The sequence below is a fragment of the Phyllopteryx taeniolatus genome, chromosome 12 (assembly GCF_024500385.1).
Source record: "Phyllopteryx taeniolatus isolate TA_2022b chromosome 12, UOR_Ptae_1.2, whole genome shotgun sequence".
Lineage (NCBI taxonomy): Eukaryota > Metazoa > Chordata > Actinopteri > Syngnathiformes > Syngnathidae > Phyllopteryx > Phyllopteryx taeniolatus.
This window is the reverse complement of record NC_084513.1, coordinates 27266254-27285751: the sequence shown is the minus strand read 5'-3', so window position 1 is coordinate 27285751 and position 19498 is coordinate 27266254. Positions and strand designations below refer to the sequence as shown.

Below are 19498 nucleotides of genomic sequence, written 5' to 3'. Positions count from 1 at the left end.
ACCAAAATGGTTAAAAAGCTCCTCGGTGGCAGGGCCCCGGGGGTGGATGAGATCCGCCCGGAGTTACTGAAGGCTCCTGTATGTTGTTGGGCTGTCCTGTTTGACGCGTCTCTGCAAGATCGCGTGGACATCGTGGACAGTGCCTCTGGATTGGCATACTGGGAGGGTGTGTTCCAACTATTGGGGGATCACACTCCTCAGCTTCCCTGGTAAGGTCTATTCAGGGGTTCTGGAGATGAGGGTCCATCATCTCATCGAGTAGAATCTCAGATTCAAGAGGAGCAGTGTGATTTTCGTCCTGGCCGTGGAATAGTGGACCAGCTCTACACCCTCTGCAGGGTCTTTGAGGGTGCATGGGAGTTCGCCCAACCGGTCTACATGCATTTTGTGGACTTGGAGAAGGCATTCAACCGTGTCCCTCGGGCAGTCCTTTGGGGTGGTGCCCCTGGAGTATGGGGTACCGGACCCACTGATACGGGCAGTTAGGTCCCTGTACGACCGGTGTCAAAGTTTGGTCTACATTGCCGGCAATAAGTAGGATTCATTTCTAGTGAGAGTTGGACTCCGCCAAGGCTGCCCTTTGCCACTCTTCTGTTCATAACTTTTATGGACATAATTTCTTGGCCCAGCCAAGGTGTTGTAGGGGTTGGTTTGGTGAATAAATATTACGACCCTGCTTTTTGCAGATGATGTGGTTGTTATGGCTTCATTATATAAAACCGTGATCTTCAACTCCCGCTGGAACAGTTTGCAACCAAGTGTGAAGCGGCTGGGATGATAATCAGCACCTCCAAATGTGAGACCATGGTCCTCAGTTGGAAAAGGGTGGAGTCCCCTCTCCGGGTAATGACCTCCTCACTACCGCCGACTCTGGACTTTGTTCCATCCACATCCTATTCGACTTGACTGAAGAATTTTGATGCTATCTCACACGCCATTCTCAGTAGGCTCTCTGCCACTGGTATTACACACACACAAACACACACACACACACACACACACACACCTCAACTGGTTCCACTCCTCTGTCTTCACTCCCACTTCATTCAGCTCAAATCTCAAATCAAATCCGATATCCTCACCAGTGACATCAGGTGTTCCCCAGGGCTCCCAGTTACATACAGAGTACAATATAAAATTATTTTCCACACGTTCATGGAAATCCAAAATCTCGGTCCTCCTTATTTGTCCGACCTCCTCCATATCGCCACTTCCATTCGCTCCCTCAGATCCTCCTCTCTCCACCTTACTCTCCCCCCAGCACCATGGGAAGCAGAGCTTTCAGCCACTCTGCTCCCCAACTCTGGAACTCCTTGCCACCTGCCACCCGTAACATTGACTCCGGACTCAAAACTCACCTTTTCAAGACTACCTACTCCCTTTCCTAATGCTGCAATTTCAATGCCATGTTTCATGTATTTTATAGGTATTTATTGTGTGTGTGTGTGTGTGTGTGTGTGTAATGATTCATTTTAGCAACGATTTGATTCATATCATATCATCATTGCCGATTAGTTTCAAGGACGATATTGTTCATTTAGAACGATACAATCTGAAAGGATTCAGTGGCTACAAATCGATTCTGTAACTTTTTAGCCAAAAATTCATCCAGTGTGACAATGAAACAAATACCTGCATACTGGACAGTGCAGGTGAAATTTCCTAGACTCCTGTTGTTTCTTGTACGGGAATGCGGTGAAATTAATTATGGTAATTAAATATAAAGATTTTACTGAAGTACTTTCCTTTTGTCTTATTGTGTACTGTACTGTGGGTGTTTTCCAATAGACTATAAGTCTGCTTAATAAAATTTCCATCCATCCATCCATCCATTTTCTACCGCTTATCCGAGGTTGGGTCACAGGGGCAGTGGCTTTAGCAGGGACGCCCAGACGTCCCTCTCCCCAGCCACATCCTCCAGCTCTTCCGAGGGGATCCCGAGGCATTCCCTGGCCAGCCGAGAGATGTAGTCTCTCCAGCATGTGGTTGACATGATGATTAGGAGAAATGTTGATATATTGTATGTCCAGGAGCCCAGGTGGAAAGGCAGTAAGGCTAGAAGTTTAGGGGAAGGGTTTAAATTATTTTACCATGGTGTAGCTGGGAAGAGAAATGTATTTATTTTATTTTATTTGTATGTATTTTTATTTTAAAAGAAGAGTTGGCTAAGTATGTCTTGGAGGTGAAAAGAGTATCAGATCGAATGGCTGAAACTTGAAATTGAGGGTGTTATGTATAATGTGATTAGTGGCTATGCCCCAAAGGTAGGATGTGATCGAGAAGTGAAAGAGAAATTCTGGAAATAGCTCAATGAAGTAGTTCTCAGCATCCCAGACAGAGAGAGAGTTGTGTTTGGTGCAGATTGTAATGGACATGTTGGTGAAGGAAATAGGAGTAATGGAGAAGTGATGGGTAAGTACACCATCCAGGAAAGGAACTTGGAGGGGCAGATGGTGGTAGACTTGGCAAAAAGGATGCAAATGGCTGTAGTGAACACTTTTTTCCAGAAGAGGCAGGAACATAGGGTGACCTATAAGAGCGGAGGTAGAAGCATGCAGGTAGATTACATCTTGTGCAGACAATGTAATCTGAAGGAGGTTACCGACTGTAAGGTTGTGGTAGTAGAGAGTGTGGATAGACAGCATAGGATGGTGGTGTGTAAGATGACTCTGGTGGTGGGGAGGAAGATGAGGAAGACAAAGGCAGAGCATACAACCATGTGGTGGAAGCTGAGACAGGACGAGTGTTGTGCAGCTTTTTGGGAAGAGGTGAGACAGGCTCTCGGTGGACAGGAGGAGCTTCCAGAAGACTGGACAACTGCAGCCAAGGTGATGAGAGAGGCAGGCAGGAGAGTACTTGATGCATCTTCTGGCAGGAAAGGAGAGAAGGAAACTTGGTGGTGGAACCTCACAGTACAGGAAATCATACAAGGAAAAGGGTTAGCTAAGAAGAAGTGGGACACTGAGAGGACCGAAGAGAGGCGAAAGGAATAAATTGAGATGCGACATAGGGCAAAGGTAGAGGTGGCAAAGGCCAAACAAGAGGCATATGATGACATGTATGCCAGGTTGGAAACTAAAGAAGGAGAAAAGGATCTATACAGGTTGGCCAGACAGAGGGATAGAGATGGGAAGGATGTGCAGCAGATTAGGGTGATTAAGGATAGAGATTGAAATATGTTGACTGGTAACCAGTAGCGTGCTAGAAAGAATGCAAAGAATACTTCGAGGAGTTGATGAATGAGGAAAATGAGAGAGAAGGGTAGAGTACAAGAAGTGAGAGAAGTGTGGTGCACCCGGAAGTGACAATGATTAGTAAGGAGGACGTTAGAAAGGCATTAAAGAGGATGAAAAATGGAAAGGCAGTTGGTTCTGATGACATTCCTGTGGAGGTATGGAAGCATCTAGGAGAGGTGGCTGTGGAGTTTTTTTCAATAGAATTCTATCGCGTGAGAAGATGCCTGAGGAATGGAGGAAAAGTGCGCTGGTGCCCATTTTTAAGAACAAGGGTTATGTACAGAGCTGTTGGAACTATAGAGGAATCAAGTTGATGAGCCACACAATGAAGTTATGGGAAAGAGTAGTGGAGGCTAGACTCGAGCAACAGTATGGTTTCATGCCTAAAAAGAGTACCACAGATGCATTATTAGCCTTGAGGATGTTGATGGAAAAGTACATAGAAGGTCAGAAGGAGCTACATTATGTTTTTGTAGATCTCGAGAAAGCCAATGACAGAGTACCAAGAGAGGAACTGTGGTACCGCATGCGGAAGTCTGGAGTGGCAGAGAATTATGTTAGAATAATACAGGACATGTACGAGGGCAGCAGAACAGTGGTGAGGTGTGCTGTAGGTGTGACAGAGGAGTTTAAGCTGGAGGTGGGACTGCATCAGAGATCAGCCCTGAGCCCCTTCCTGTTTGCAGTGGTGATGGATAGGCTGACAGATGAGGTTAGACTGGAATCCCCGTGGACCATGATGTTTGAAGATGACATTGTGATCTGCAGTGAAAGCAGGTAACCGGTTGGAGGGATAGTTAGAAAGATGGAGGCATGCATTGGAAAGCAGAGGAATGAAGATTAGCCGAAGTAAAACAGAATATATGTGCATGAATAAGACGGGTGGTGGGGGAAGAGGCTACAGAGAGAAGAGATTGCAAGGGTGGAGGACTTTAAATACTTGGGGTCAACGGTCCAGAGCAATGGTGAGTGTGGTCAGGAAGTGAAGAAACGGGTCCAAGCAGGTTGGAATGGGTGGAGGAAGGTGTCAGGTGTGTTATGTGACAGAAGAGTCTCTGCTCGGATGAAGGGCAAAGTTTATAAAACAGTGGTGAGGCCAGCCATGATGTACGGATTAGAGACCGTGGCACTGAAGAGACAACAGGAAGCAGAGCTGGAGGTGGCGGAAATGAAAATGTTGAGGTTCGCTCTTGGAGTGACTTGGTTGGATAAAATTAGAAATTAGACGGCCAAGGTTCGATGTTTTGGAGACAAAGTTAGAGAGAGCAGACTTCGATAGTTTGGACACATCCAGAGGAGAAATCGTTAGTATATTGGTAGAAGGATGATGAGGATGGAGCTGCCAGGCAAGAGAGCAAGAGGAAGACCAAAGACAAGGTTGATGGATGTCATGAGGGAAGACATGAGGGCAGTTGGTGTTCAAGAGGAGTATGCAACAACTGGTTAGAGAGTCAGCCTCACAGTTCTGAGGACCGGGGTTCAATCCCCGGCCCCGCCTGTGTGGAGTTTGCATGTTCTCCCTGTGCCTGCGTGGCTTTTCTCCAGGCACTCCGGTTTCCTCCCACATCCCAAAAACATGCATGAATTGGAGACTCTAAAATTGCCCGTAGGTGTGAATGTGAGTGCGAATGGTTGTTTGTTTCTACGTGCCCTGCGATTGGCTGGCAACCGGTTCAGGGTGTACCCCGCCTCCTGCCCGATGATAGCTGGGATAGGCTCCAGCGCGCCCGCGACCCTAGTGAGGAGAAGCGGCTCAGAAAATAAATGGATGGATGGATGTATGGATGTATGGATATGTTAATTAATGTTGTGGCGGCTAGCTTGACTTCATCTTTCCAACTGAAGGCTAGCCTGACTGCAGTGTCAAACGCCACACGTAGGAACACATTTTTAACAACATTAATATTGTGTAATGGGTGACACCTTTAAGATACGAACAACAAACGGTCCTATGCACGCAGCAGATTATTTGCAAGGCAAGGCTTGGAATCTTTCGACGAACATCGTGTTTACGTCTTGAGCAGAAAGCAAGAGCTGAACAAACTCGTTTCTGACATAGCAAGCACTATTGCTACATTGCTTGTCAAGACAATGTGAGCAAAAGTTACAAACTAACACACAAAAACAAATTTACCTGACAGCAAATTTGGGGACAGCTTCCCGGAGACCACAGTTGAGAGTATTAAGTATAGATATATACACCTAGACCCCAGCCCCAGCGGGTTGGCCCGTTGCTGGCATACGTAAAGCGCCGCCACCATATTGAATGTGTCATATCTTTCCCTTGAGCTAATGCAAGTAAATGGACTGAATGAAATACATAATAAAGCGACCTTCTCCTAAGTACGCAAAGTTAATGCTTCTCATTCACCCGTTCACATACATACTATTAAATTTTGGAAACAGATAGGCACCAAAATTAAGGTGTTCCTATAATCTGATGATGACCATTTTTTTACTCCTTTCCAATGTTTTCATGAGTGTTTACAGCTATAACTGTATGAAAGACTGTGAGGTGGATTTCCGGGTCTGAGAAAGCGTGCATGTCGAGTTGAAGCAAAGAATGCTCCGAGACAGGTTTATCAGGCTAAATCAGGTTTATTGAACAAGCCTATGTGTCTTAACAGCTGTTTTCATGGTCAGATTTGCTATCAGGACCCTCCGAAAATGCCGCATCTGTGGGCGTACTCGTAGGTACCGCCCCTAAGCCTGATTGGTTCACTAAGGTTTGAATTATACAACTACTTCCTCTTGGTGTCGCTTTTTGTCCACCAGGTGGCCCTCTTGTCATTGATCAACCGAAACCCAAAGTAATGAATGAGACCAAATGGCGGTCGTAACCTTCGATGTTACACCAGCAGCTTCCGTTTATGGCTCGATTCATTGTTTACCCAGTAGACGTATTGTCCTATAAACTGCAGGAGGGAATTTATGGATAAAGATTTGGTCTCAGTAATGCAATTTCCCTCTTTGAAGCTGAAAGTTGAAAGAAAGATCCCTGAAGCAGGCGACTCTTCTGCAGGCATCCTGCTATACTGTAAAAATGTCTCTCTTCAAGTGCGCAATAAAAATACACTATAACTGTAATCATAAATATTCAAATATTATTATTAAATACGAAATCTGTCAATAATAACTAGGTCCTGAAATGTAGGTGTGGTGTGGGTTTTCGGAATAAAGAGCACTAACTAACTAGACTGCAATTTGCTGAATGCTGAAAGGCTCCATGAAATCATGTGGAATGGTATTGAATCATATTGAATGATTTAGAATGATGTTGCATTATATTAAATGATCTGGAATAATGTGGAATGAAATTGAATGAAGTGAATAGAGCTGAACAGTTTGAAAATAGAATGGTTTAAATCGGTCAAGGAATGTGGAAGCAGGAGGTAATAATTTAGAATTTGTCCTAACGTGGGGAAAATGTGGGTATTTTAATATGGTAAAGTGTGAAATGTGGGTGAAAACTGGGATTTGTGTAATGTAGGAATTGGGGAAATGTGGAAAATATTTTGTAGTTGGAATTGTTACAATCGGTCAAGAAATGTTGAGGTATATAAAATCGGGTTTCAAAACTTGAATAATAAGGGCCACCTCTCAGCTCTCAGATGCTGCGGGTGTGTCGAATGGATGCGCCAAAAGGAATCAAACGTACTGAGGGGGTGATAGCTTATGCGATGCAAAATCACGTTAGGAGGCTCAACTTGAAAATTGAATGGTTATTTTGTGCTATAATCATAAAAATAAGCACACAAGTCAACTTACCCTCGTTGTCGGTGACTTAATGTCACAGACGAACACGGCACCTGACAACTGTGGGACAATAGAAGAAGCCCAGGTAGTTAGACAGTCGGCACTGCCCCATTCACTAGTACCAAGTTACCCACGAAGCCATGTTGTCTCTGGTGAAAGTTTACACAATTATCCGTCGTAAAATGGAGTAATGCGCACTGCAGAGTCGACTGGTGGTGCTGTTGATGTTCAGCTCGCCATATGCGTGTCTTTAAAAAGTCAATCCATCGCTTTTTTATTTCCTAATTTTTTGGTAGCTTAAAAAAAAAAAAAACGTCACCGAGCTGTTCTGTAAAGGTAGGCATCTTTTGCATTTTTGGCGTGTAGCCATCGTTAGCTTGCTCACTGCACGCTGAAGTTGTAAATGGGCCTTGTTAGGGAAGCTAAGCACAGCAAACTCACAACTGAGTAGCATCGCCAAACAAAATTACATCACTTTGAACTTATATAGTGGGGGAGTGAACTCGCGCTAGAAAGTATACGCCCCCGGGCCCGTGACTTCACAGTCTTTGCTTTAGCCCAGCCCACAAAAGGACAATTTAAACATTTAATGTATTTAGAAACAAAACAGATATCTGCTAAGAGCTTCTTTAAATGTTGTCCTTTTATTTTCACATTCTTAGCTACAGACAAGTTAGAGCAGTGGCTCTCGAACATTTTCACTTAGTACCACCTAAAAAAAAAACAAAAAAACACATGGCTCTTCAAGTACTACCATAGACCGAAATACTGTACAGTACTGCCTTGAGATACGCATGGCTTACCAGGAAGGAGATACATTAAGCACAGTTGTGTGTTGTGCTCGCATTTCATACTTCAACACTTCAAACGAGTCAAAAATGTTCCATAACAAAGTCAGTAAAAAACGATTGTTCTACTGCCGACACTGCTCTTCTCACCACTAATTCCCAATTTGCACAATTATTTATTAATTAAAATAAATAGATAAAATAAAATATAATGAGTGAGGATAAAATCCATCCATCCATCCATTATCTGAGCCGCTTCTCCTCACTAGGGTCGCGGGCGTGCTGGAGCTGTCATCGGGCAGGAGGCGGGGTACACCCTGAACTGGTTGCCAGCCAATCGCAGGGCACATTGAAACAAACAACCATTCGCACTCCCAGTCATGCCTACGGGCAATTTAGAGTCTCCAATTAATGCATGTTTTTGGGATGTGGGAGGAAACCGGAGTGCCCGGAGAAAACCCACGCAGGCACGGGGAGAACATGCAAACTCCACACAGGCGGGGACGGGGATTGAACCCTGCACCTCAGAACTGTGAGGCTGACGCTCTAACCAGTCGGCCACCGTGCCGCCTGAGGATAAAATGATACGGAATATTGATGGATGGATAATATAATATTTTGGGGCGGAGGAAACAGGAGTCGCCGGAGAAAATCCACAGACTCAAAACAGTGAGGCATATGCCAACATGCCAACTAAGAACCCTTTTTTATTTTTATTTTTTTATTTTTTTTTTACTGATCATCTGTCACCATTGTTAGTGTGACTATGGCATCCTGTGTGTTTTTCAGCAAATGTAGGGTGAGTCCTTCACAGGGAATGACAGGGGGGTCTGGAAAGAGGTTATTCCACACAGCCAGTGGAATGGTCATTGTGTTCCCGGATATCTGGATGACCTCCACGTGTTGGGCGTAGTAACTCATGCCAATTATAGTTATTGTCTGTGCTGCATCACGTACCTGTTAAATAGAAATATAAGTACTTTGCATGAATGTAAAACAACTACGACCTCTGCATCTAAAAATGAAACCCCCGTTATATAAGCAAGGTTACCGGGGTTGAAGGGTTGCAAATACATTTTTCAATAAGTTAAAGGTTGTTTAATTAATTTTATTAATGAGTCATGTTTATTAATCCTGATTTATAAATCAAACAAAATAATGGTGAATACTGTAATTTCTCGTGTGTAATATGCTGTATAATACACTCTCAGGTTTAATGCGCACCCACAAATTTGAACCCAGAAAACATGAAAAGCCTTCTGCCCATACGTAATGCGATTTCTATCCAATCAAATGCTTAGAGAGTTAATAATTGCCCTCTCTACCTACCCGTATCTAATGACATTTTTGATAAGCATTCAGTTATGAATTTATTTCAATAAGTTATGATGGATTTCTGAGACCATGGTCCTCAGTCGGAAAAGGGTGGCGTGCCCTCTCCAGCTCGGGGATGAGATCCTTCCCCAAGTGGAGGAGTTCAAATATCTTGGGGTCTTGTTCACGAGTAAGGGAAGAACGGAACGCGAGATCGACAGGTGGATTGGTGCAGCGTCTGCAGTGCTGCGGACTTCGTATCGGTCCGTTGTGGTGAAGAAGGAGCTAAGGAGGCGAAGTTCTCTATTTACCGGTCGATCTACGTTCCTACCCTCATCTATGGTCACGAGCTGTGGGTCCTGACCGAAAGAACAAGATCCCGGATACAAGCGGCCAAAATTAGTTTCCTCCGCAGGGTGTCCGGGCTCTCCCTTAGAGATCGGGTGAGAAGCTCTGTCATCCAGGAGGGATGAGCCTCCCGGATGCCTCCCTGGTGAGGTGTTCCGGGCACGTCCCACCGGGAGGAGACCCCTGGGACGCCCTAGGACACGCTGGAGAGACTACGTCTCTAGGCTTGCCTGGGAACGCCTCGGGATCCCCTCGGAAGAGCTGGAGGAAGTGGCTGTGGAGAGGGAAGTCTGGGCTTCCCTGCTGAAGCTACTGCCCACGCGACCCGACTTCGGATAAGCGGAAGACAATGGCTGGATGGACGATGAATTTACACCAAATTATTGTGTAAAATATTCAGACTATGGTGCACCCTAATTTTACCCTATTAGCAATTATAGCTTTATTAAGAAGAGACTTCGATCTCTCCAGCCTATCATGGATACGAGCCACAAACCTGCGCATCAATCTGAATACCACTTTCACTCCTGGGGCAAAATTATTTAAAAAAATAAATAAATAAAAATCGTAGGATGCAGAGGTGTGATTAAAAAAAAACACATACAGGCTATTAACATTAATGTGATTAACTACTTAGGCAGACTGGCAGAACACAGCATTTTTAACAACCATTTAAACGTCGGTTTGCATGCTGGGACATTCTCCGATGCTGCGCGGTGATGTCATCGTTAAAACATGGCGGCTTGCTATCAGAGCTGGTACGTGGCAGAGATGTTTTTAACTTCCTCTTAACTTGCAGGGTTATGTGAACTTTTTTCATCTTGTGCAAGTGCATGTTGGTTGAACGTCACCTTTTTTTCGCACATTGCAATCTCCTCCTCATCTTCCACGTTCTTTGAGAAAGAGAGTCCGGTCTTGATCGTTTTTATGATTTCCATTTGAGTTAAAAGTGACCTGCTGCAATATGATTGGCTGCCTGCTGCAACATAATTGATTGCTTCATTCAGATGGTACACGCACTATTATCCACAGCGCCGTCGTGAACATGCGTACCACATATGTACGTCACAGGCCAGTATGCCGTTGTGTCTGCCCAGTGGCACCACGTACCTATATTGACGCTGGCCCGGCTGCTACTTATTCATTTTAAATGACAAGTGTGAGCTGTCAAAGGCATCGAGACTGCTGGTGAGCAAGTTAGCTAGCCCACACCTACCTTCTTAAATCCAGTAAGCCAGTAAACCTATATTGACGCTGGCCCGGCTGCTACTTATTCATTTTAAATGACAAGTGTGAGCTGTCAAAGGCATCGAGACTGCTGGTGAGCAAGTTAGCTAGCCCACACCTACCTTCTTAAATCCAGTAAGCCAGTAAACCCATATCGCCATCATCCACAACTTTTCTTTTTACACACATCAATGCTGCTATATTTGTCACAGGAATGAAACCAAAAGTTGTTTCCCAGAGTGATATCACATATGATCGTCTCAAAATTACTGGGTGTGTGCGTGCGTGCATATGTGTTGCAAGGATTTTCTGCTTAATTTGCCTCTTGTTTTCATTTCACTCATTACAATAAACAGAGTTGTGTGCAAACGTTAGCTAGCAAATCTGTCTATCCATCCATCCATCTATCTTTAAAGTAACAGTTACTCTCCAAACCCTGTTTATAGCTGTAACGGACATGCCACGCAAAAGATGCCTCTCGGCACCCCAGCCTCGCACTACCGCCGCTCCCCGCAGTGGTAGACGTTAACTCCAGAGTCACACACAGACTTTAAACGGATTAACACAATAAACTATCTTCAACAAGACACAGACATTTGGTTTGCCATGCCGACGCTAAGTGGATCACGTCTGCCTGGTACGTCAAAGCGGAGACCCAAGGATGCTGAGTTTTCCCCCGGACGCTAAGTTAATTAACTCTCCGCCAGTCGAAGGATTGGACCCATAGAGGCGCCTCCACCCTGCTGAGTGTTGCTACTTGGGAGTTGGACCAGGAAACAGCGACACTCACGGGCGACGGACCGACACTACAGACAGGGGTTCATAAGACAGTCTGTGACTGGACTGGGAATCAATATTTTAAGAACTTCACATGAACGCCATTAGGGACTGTATTGCTACAAACTTTAATGTCTAACGTAAAATCAGTTGTGAACTGAACCAGATGAAATGTCTCACCCCACGCCACAAATGTCACATGAAAATAGTAATGTTCTCCACACCACATAACATTTGAAACATTCATTACAGGTATGAAAGAGGATGAGCATGGAACAATGCAGGGTGGGAAAATGGTCTCTTTATCTTAAACCAAATAATTAATATTTTATTCTACTGGTTTTAAACCACAAAATAATCTTAGAATGGAAAAATAACACCAAAAGGCAGTCCAGCCCCACAGTGTTCGCAAAGGTGGTAGAAAAGGAGGGGGGTAAACACCCCCTTTTTGATCCGCTCTGGCCATAAAAGGGGCTGGAGCTGGGAAGAGTTGAGAAGTTTTGGTGGAGAAGTCTTCCTTTGGTCACCCCGACCAACTCGCTGACGACCAGGCCAGGCAGGATGCCCACCTCACTCGAGGTGGCAAGGACACATCAGACGATCCCCGGCTGCAGCGCTTCCTGCAAGCGTTCCGAGCCACCCTGCTTGGGGGCCCGAACTCAGTCTGAGGGAACAGAGGCGGACGCAACGCGCCAGCTCCGAACGTCACCCAAGAGACCCACTGCCTGAGAACTCGTTGGAACTCGTTGGCCTCCTGCTTCTCCTCCCTTTATTTTTTTCTTCCTCCCGTCAAATCCACCTGTTCCCGGTGTGGACCGGGCTGGCCGAACACTCGGGAGCCTGACTCGCCTGCCTCAAACGTGTTCCAGATACGTAAATCCAACATTGCGGTCTACTAAAAGTACGAATTAGTGCATATTTGGGTTTATATTAACGAGACCAGGAGTCCTCAGCTATATGCATTCACTACACACCCATTCTGCTCATCTCACGTCACAAATCCCTTCCTTTGCCAATGTTCGTAGATACCTTGTTTGTTTTTTGTTTGTCTGTGTTTTATCCTCTAGAGACCCCTTTTTATTATAAATTTTTCTATAAAATTCACCACTTGCATTGATTATGTGTGTGTTTGGGATCGTAACAAAACCTCTAGAAAGTCTAGAACTCAAAGTTCCTAAAATGTAGCCACCTTCCGATAAGAGACTGACTGTAAAGGTTTAAATTAAGTTAAATTTGGAAAAATATGACGTGGTGCCCCTCATATGTATCAAATATCTTGATTTATAACGCTGTAATTTAAAATTACGATTGACGCAGGCGCCGCTTCCAACTCATCGTTTCCTTCTAAATTACGCACAATTTTTACAAATCCAATAAACGCTACAGAGTGGTGGCCCCGAGTGAGGACATACTAAGTTTTATTCCTAACCCAAACACAAAACTCCCAATATTTTGAAATAAACCAAGATGGCAGCCGCCATCTTGGCAGGGTGATGTTTAGGCACGTCCACTGCTATCGAGATTGTGGCTATGTTGTCGATGTGTGAGCACATTCCGTTACCATAGCGACCAAGGTCTGAGCACTTAGTAACGATTGAAACGAAGCTTCGCCCTAGTGAAACTAGTGTTTTGCATTCCAAATGTTATTTGCATATCCGTTTTATGGGCTGCATGCTTTGAACTGTAGGGAGATTCCCGATGTAAAGTTCTGTTGAAAAGGCCTTCGAGGATTGCGAACGGGTCACGAATCCTGAGCGTTCGCACGATCCTCGTCTTCTTCCCGCTAAGGTCTGGAGTTTCTAACCAGACGAGCTATATGCCCATTGTGGTGTTGGAAATTTTATTCTGAGTTTGGCTGTGTAAATAGGAGGTTTGGGAAGTCCCTGGTCACGAGAACATGTTCTATACCAAGAATCCCGTTACACATCAGTCCAACTCTGAGCTAGAGTGCTAGCTCTTTGTGTGTTAAAAAAAAAAAAAAAAAAAAAACACACACTTGGCACGCACGACGGCCGCCATTTTCACTTTGTGTTAAAATCACAAGCCTCTCGCTGAACGCCATTTGGTCATTTATAGACTCAAGGCTTCGTAATTCGTCTTCCGTCTTGGAGAGACGTGACGTCACAATGACGTTGGCACCTTGGTTTCTTCCTTCGTGGCGTGATACGTAGGATAAGCTCCGGGTTGTCCTCGAGTGCCCCTCATGGACGTTCATCCCTTCATGAAACTTCCGGGTGCGTGACTGGAAACTTGCGCTGACGAGCTCTGGCTCAAGCCACTAGTTAGCCATTACCGATCGCGTGCTAAGGCACCGCGTTCATCTTGTGTCGTTGCTTTCGAAACAATAGTGCTTTCTTAATAAGCACCGCCGTGTGCTTTTTGTGTGTTGATAAGCTTCCGGTGTGCGCTGTGCGCACCGCGCACCCTGGCGTCACCTGTTACCTAGGCAACCGAACAACCCTGAGAGCTTGCACTATTCATGACAGTTAGAAAGAGCGTTTTTAATTTAAAGCCTCCATTTTTGCTCGTTTTCGAAACGCCGACGCCGCGATTGTTTTTTAAAGCTTATTGCCAGGTATTTCTAACCACTTTTGCACATTTACAATGTGAGACTAACGAGTTTCACTGCCGGAAAGCGTCGGCACTGCTATAGAGCAACACCGCCACCTTCCGCCAGTAAACGTGCACAACACCTTCTGTCGAATTAAACTGAATAAGTGTTTGACTAATTTTTTGACTTGGCCTAAAAGCCAGATCAGTACTAGCCATACAAGCAATCAATTAATTCACAAGTTTAATCATAAGTACATTTGACTTTTACCCGAAGTTAAATCACACTTTTGCGAATCAGCTGAAGGTCTAAATCGCTTCACCAATTGAATTGACTTGCAGTGATAGCCATTACACACTGTCAAATCAAGTTGCTTAACTAAATTATAACTAATAATAATTTATTTACCCAAACTAAATAAATTAATTGGTAAAATTTGTTTCAAATTTAGTCAACAAGCTGACTCGTCCACTCCACCAAGTGCCCTTCGCAACTATTTTAAATCACCAATTGAATTGCGAACACTCACGAAGCAACTTAATTCAATCAAATAAATTGTACACGCGTTGCTGGACGCCGTCAACACTTTTGTGCTACTCGATCACTGCTTCTATGCACATTCTCAAACACCTTCAAAGTACGTGATCAACCCTCACACCATAATTTGCGAATGCAATTTAAGTGTTTAACACATAAGCACATCGCCTATATTGTGCCTCTATTCCAAACTTGACACACTGCTCAAACAAGCCTACATTACAAACAAGTTAGTTGCGTACCGAGTACAAGCTACTGCACGAGCAACACAAATCATGGCGGAACTTCCAGAAAGTCCCAATCAATACGACAATCTTGACACACTGGAAGAGCTCGTCAGCAATTTAACGAGGGACCTTGTCCCGGGTTATGCAGAATCCGTCAAAAATGCTGGCCTCAAAGTCCTCAATGATAACATCGCACAACTTATGAGTGACGCAGAGCACAAAACCTTAAAAGATAAAAATCCCACGCGAACTCTTGGCTGCATGGTGCTGAACTTGGCGGCCCAACTCAAATGGAGTGACCGCCGAGGACGCTCTGGTGAAACGCAGACTGGAAGCTGAACAGCTTAAACAAGTCCAGTTAACTGCACAATTAAAAGAGACCACTGCGCGCTTAAACTTGGCTGAAGTGCATTTATTTAGTTTGGGTAAATAAATTATTATTAGTTACAATTTAGTTAAGCAACTTGATTTGACGGTGTGTGATGGCTATCACTGCAAGTCAATTCAATTGGTGAAGCGATTTAGACCTTCAGCTGATTCGCAAAAGTGTAATTTAACTTCGGGTAAAAGTAAAATGTACTTATGATCAGACTTGTGAATTAATTGATTGCTTGTTTGACGTTGAAATGCAATACGATGATGCGGAGGCTCGGCAAGCCGACCTCACTGCTGCAGCTGAGCCTCACAATTGCTGCCTAAAGACAGCGGCAAATTAAACTATGACGATGATAAATCAACCCAAGCCCCTATTTTAACTTCCGGAGGTCAGTACAACCAACTACAAGACGTTTATGCCGAAATTGCCCACTTAAAGCTAAATTGGTAGAATTAGCCGACCAAGCGTCTAATGACCAAGTGCTTGAATTACGGTCCGAACATCAGCGAGCAACTATTCTGCTACGGCAAGCTTCCGGTGACATTCAGCGGACCACCGAACGCACCGACACATTCAAAGCGGAACGCTCCAAAGAGATGGAACAGTCGTACGGGCTCAGGACACAGATGGTAATCAGGGAGACGGAGCTGTCCCACCTCCAGCAACAACTCCGGGACCAAGAGCATGAGTTAACCCATGTCAGGCGTGAGCTACAATTAGCTCAACAGCTGTCCACTGACTCTGACTCATCCCAGTGCTCCGGCCCGTGCTACAGACAGCGTGGGGCCCTCCCTCGCCAGAAGTGTCACAGAGCCCTACAAAACATCTCCAACCTTTGGGCGGGAACCCACCTTCAGGAGGCGCCGTGCGGCCACCTCACGGGTGGCAGCCCCACCAGTCGTAGCTCACCTTTTCGACTCACCCCCGACTCTCCCTCCACCCAGCGCTGCTCCAGGTATGACTTTAAGAGACTTAGACAAAGTGGCGTGCAACATTCCAAGGTTTGAACCAGAGGACCAAACGGGTCACACGACACAGCTCAACAGCTGTCCACTGGCAGCTTTATGACCTCGAATTTCACCTTAAACGGTTCCCTTCTGCTACTACGGACGACAGACTGTACCTTATCAAAGTTACATCTAGCCGAGAAGTCGGCAGCTTAATTGAACAACAACCGATTACCCCGGCCCTCTGCCAAGCATTGTCTCAAGAATTTGATGACCCAGAGGCCGCAACCGGCTTATCTGCAGCCCTCACAGTTAAACAGGGGAGACTTGAGACACCCCAAGCTTATTACTGCCTGTTGCGTAAAGCGTACTTTGGAAATTTAAATGAGCCGAATATGGAGGAGGATAAAAATTTCAAAACACTGTTTGTCAAAAACCTGCATCCTAACAACAGCCACCAGCTGGGTGTAGCAGCGTGCCCGCACACACTGTCCAGTGCCCAACTGCGTGAACTGGCCGCCAAGGGTTTTGCTAAACAAAAACACCCTCCCTCTAAAGCACAAGGCTCAGGCATCTTCTTTACAAAGGCACCACCACAGATGGAATTAGAGGGCGCTACGTACAGCACGCGTGTCACTGACACACCGTGTTCTGGCAATGTTAAGCCCGACAATCAAAAGAAGTCGTTTAGCCCAATCGGGCCCCGCGTACAACAATGGTCCTCGTAACCAACAACGCCAATTCAACGACAAATCAAAATCATGGAATGACCGCAGCTCTAATTCGTGCCAAACTTACATGTCGAAACAGGGTACACGTAACGACCAGCCTAAATCTGAGTCGTCCAACCAAGACCCTAAAATGACAAGTGACAACCGGGAAAAGGGCTCCCGAAGCAACAGCTCTCAAAGGGAATTTAGTGCCGTGGCAGAAGAATTACTTGAGATGCTCCGCAGCCTGTCCAAAGACATAAAGCGGGATCCATCATTATGACTAGGCCTGGCTGAGTCAAACAGGGCCACAGAGGATGCAATAGGTCAACCAGGTAACCTCCGTTGTTCCCCTAATGACCTGCCAAGGGCCTCCGTGACCCCGGCCGACTCCTCGACGACCTGACCTCGGCATAACCTTAGCGGACCACTTGGTGGCGACCAATCCCTAAACCCCTCACGCACCGTCCTAATCGTCCAACTAGATCCAGGCAAGGCCCCTGACTTGCGTGACAACACGCTACTAAATAACATTCAGCCATTCCGACAGCTTTTGGGTGAACTAACCGCTAAAGGTACATCCAGAATCAGAATCATCTTTATTTGCCAAGTATGTCCAAAACACACAAGGAATTTGTCTCCGGTAGGTGGAGCCGCTCTATTACGACAACAGACAGTCAATTCAGAAAGTTCAATTTACCCGTTACGCTTGAGCATGAACTTGTCCAAGAAGCTCAGATTGACCCCGCAGTAGACATCACTGTTATGTCCCATGCTGTGTTCAATCAACTTCTGACATTGCTACAAACCAGTGGCCGCGACCTTCAACTGCAACGCTGCGCACTAACTATCCGTGCATTTTCAGTGACTAATACCGAGCTAAACACCGTAACTATGCTCCACTGGACAATTGGCCCCATGACATTAGTCCACCGGTCTACGTGTCTCCAATTGAAACATGACTGCCCAACAGACGACGTCATCCTGGCCTTCGCCGGAGTTTAATGACCTGGGTTTGTCACTGCATGCCACAACCCTCCTAGACGCTTCCCGAACAACCGTGCTGCTGATTCACAACCACACAAGGAACGACATTCACATCCCCAGATCCACTATGCTTGGCCCCTTGATCTGCTCTGACTTCCACGACTACAATATGATTGGTCACCTTCCGCTAGACCTCTTCCCATTGCCTAGCTCTGATGGAGTACAACTCACTGTTCCTTCGCGACACATTGCTCTCGTTCCAGTGGGTCCTACTGAGGGTGATGACATCATCAGAGTGGACATGGCTACAGACCAACACCTGGTGATCCATACGCTCAGTACAATCCCAGCTGCACCCGAAAGTGGGTCTCCCGCGACTTCACCCACTCCCTCAAACCCATCGCGAACAAACTCGCCTGCACCGGTGACACCGCGCGATAGTCGCCTACTCCCTTATCCCGACGTTGAAACTCACGTGGAGCAGATCCTAGCTGATGCTGACGCCCTAAGTTGTGATGAAAAACGACAGTGTTTGCGGGAAGTGCTAACCAAACATGCCGCGTCATTCGCTAAAGACTCTCGAGACTGCAGCCTAACAGACTTGCACCTGTCTGCCCACTCCGACACATCGAATACAACCGCAACCGGTTGACGATCTTACAAAAGGGGGGACTGCACCTGTGATACCAAGCAGACCCGCCAGGGGTCGCTCCTTGGACACAGGACTTGCTCTCAACCTTTTGAGGTCAGTCGACCCCCTAATAAATACAAAAATTGTGCCCTTTGAAAAGCAATTTGTGGACTCGGTCCCTAAACAATGGACTGCATTTTCAGCCATCACGCTGAGCTTCATAGTGACTTCCCTACAGAGCTGGCCCGCTCTGTCGAGGGCCGCTACGTCATCTTGCTTCTTCCGTGACTTTCACACATGCATGGCTTCAACAGCACAGGATGTGGGTTTGTCTCTCCTTAGAGACCTCAGACTCCCCGTGCAGTTCTATGGAACTTGCAAAGTGCACCTCCATGTCGTTTTACCCACCCTACCAACCCACCTCTCCCTCAGGCCACGCCTGGGGCCCGGCTCTTTTTGGTCACCTGCAGCATCCACTGGTGATGTGAGCCTCCTTCTGTGCTGCTTCCCAGCCTTACTCTTCTGTTCCACATTGTTCGTGATGGCAAAGTTGCCTGCCTTTCTTTTGATCTTTCTGTGGCTCACCGTGTCCGGCGCTCCTTCTCTTCTCCTCCTTCCTGCGTGCTGCGCAAGCTTAAGTTTGGTTTCTCCTTAACTTTGCACCTGCGCATCCTCCGTGAATCGCCCTTCACCGCCATTTGTGGCCTCACGGTGCGAAAGGGGGTTCACACAAGACTCCGCCCACGATGCATCATGCACAAAATAAAATCACCGAAATAACAGGTACCCGCAGCGCCCCCACCGGTGACGTATGTAGCCTTAGTACTGTCGGGACGTCCACCAAAACTAGCTACGCAGGAGCCACGTGGTCTCGCAATGCTATCCACCATATCGCTTTCGACAGCACTCACATGCTCCAGCAATTAGAAAGATTTGCCGTCACTCAAGCCAATCTCAGCGGACTCCCCAGACGTTCAAAGCGTTTTGTAAGGAGCCTACTCATGGCTGCCGCCTCCCTCGGCACATTGTTTAGCATAGGAACTGCCACAGTTAACGCCATCAGCTTAAACACTGTTAAGAAACAAA

General features: G+C 46.0%; 1 protein-coding gene across 3 annotated transcripts in view; it reads right to left on the bottom strand.

Moving 5' to 3' along the window:
• pomgnt2 (protein O-linked mannose N-acetylglucosaminyltransferase 2 (beta 1,4-)) overlaps positions 1-5464 on the bottom strand; it is a 32275-nt gene extending 26811 nt beyond the window's left edge. Inside the window, exons 1-2 of one of the 3 annotated variants that reach the window (XM_061792203.1) lie at positions 5371-5403; positions 2717-2868 (exon numbers count right to left, since the gene is read on the bottom strand). The gene's annotated coding sequence lies outside the window, so the exon portion shown is untranslated. Of the gene's footprint in view, positions 1-2716; positions 2869-5370 lie in introns of all 3 variants that reach the window. The other 2 variants (XM_061792204.1, XM_061792202.1) reach the window with 2 other exon arrangements.
• Between the last annotated feature and the right edge of the window lie 14034 nt (positions 5465-19498).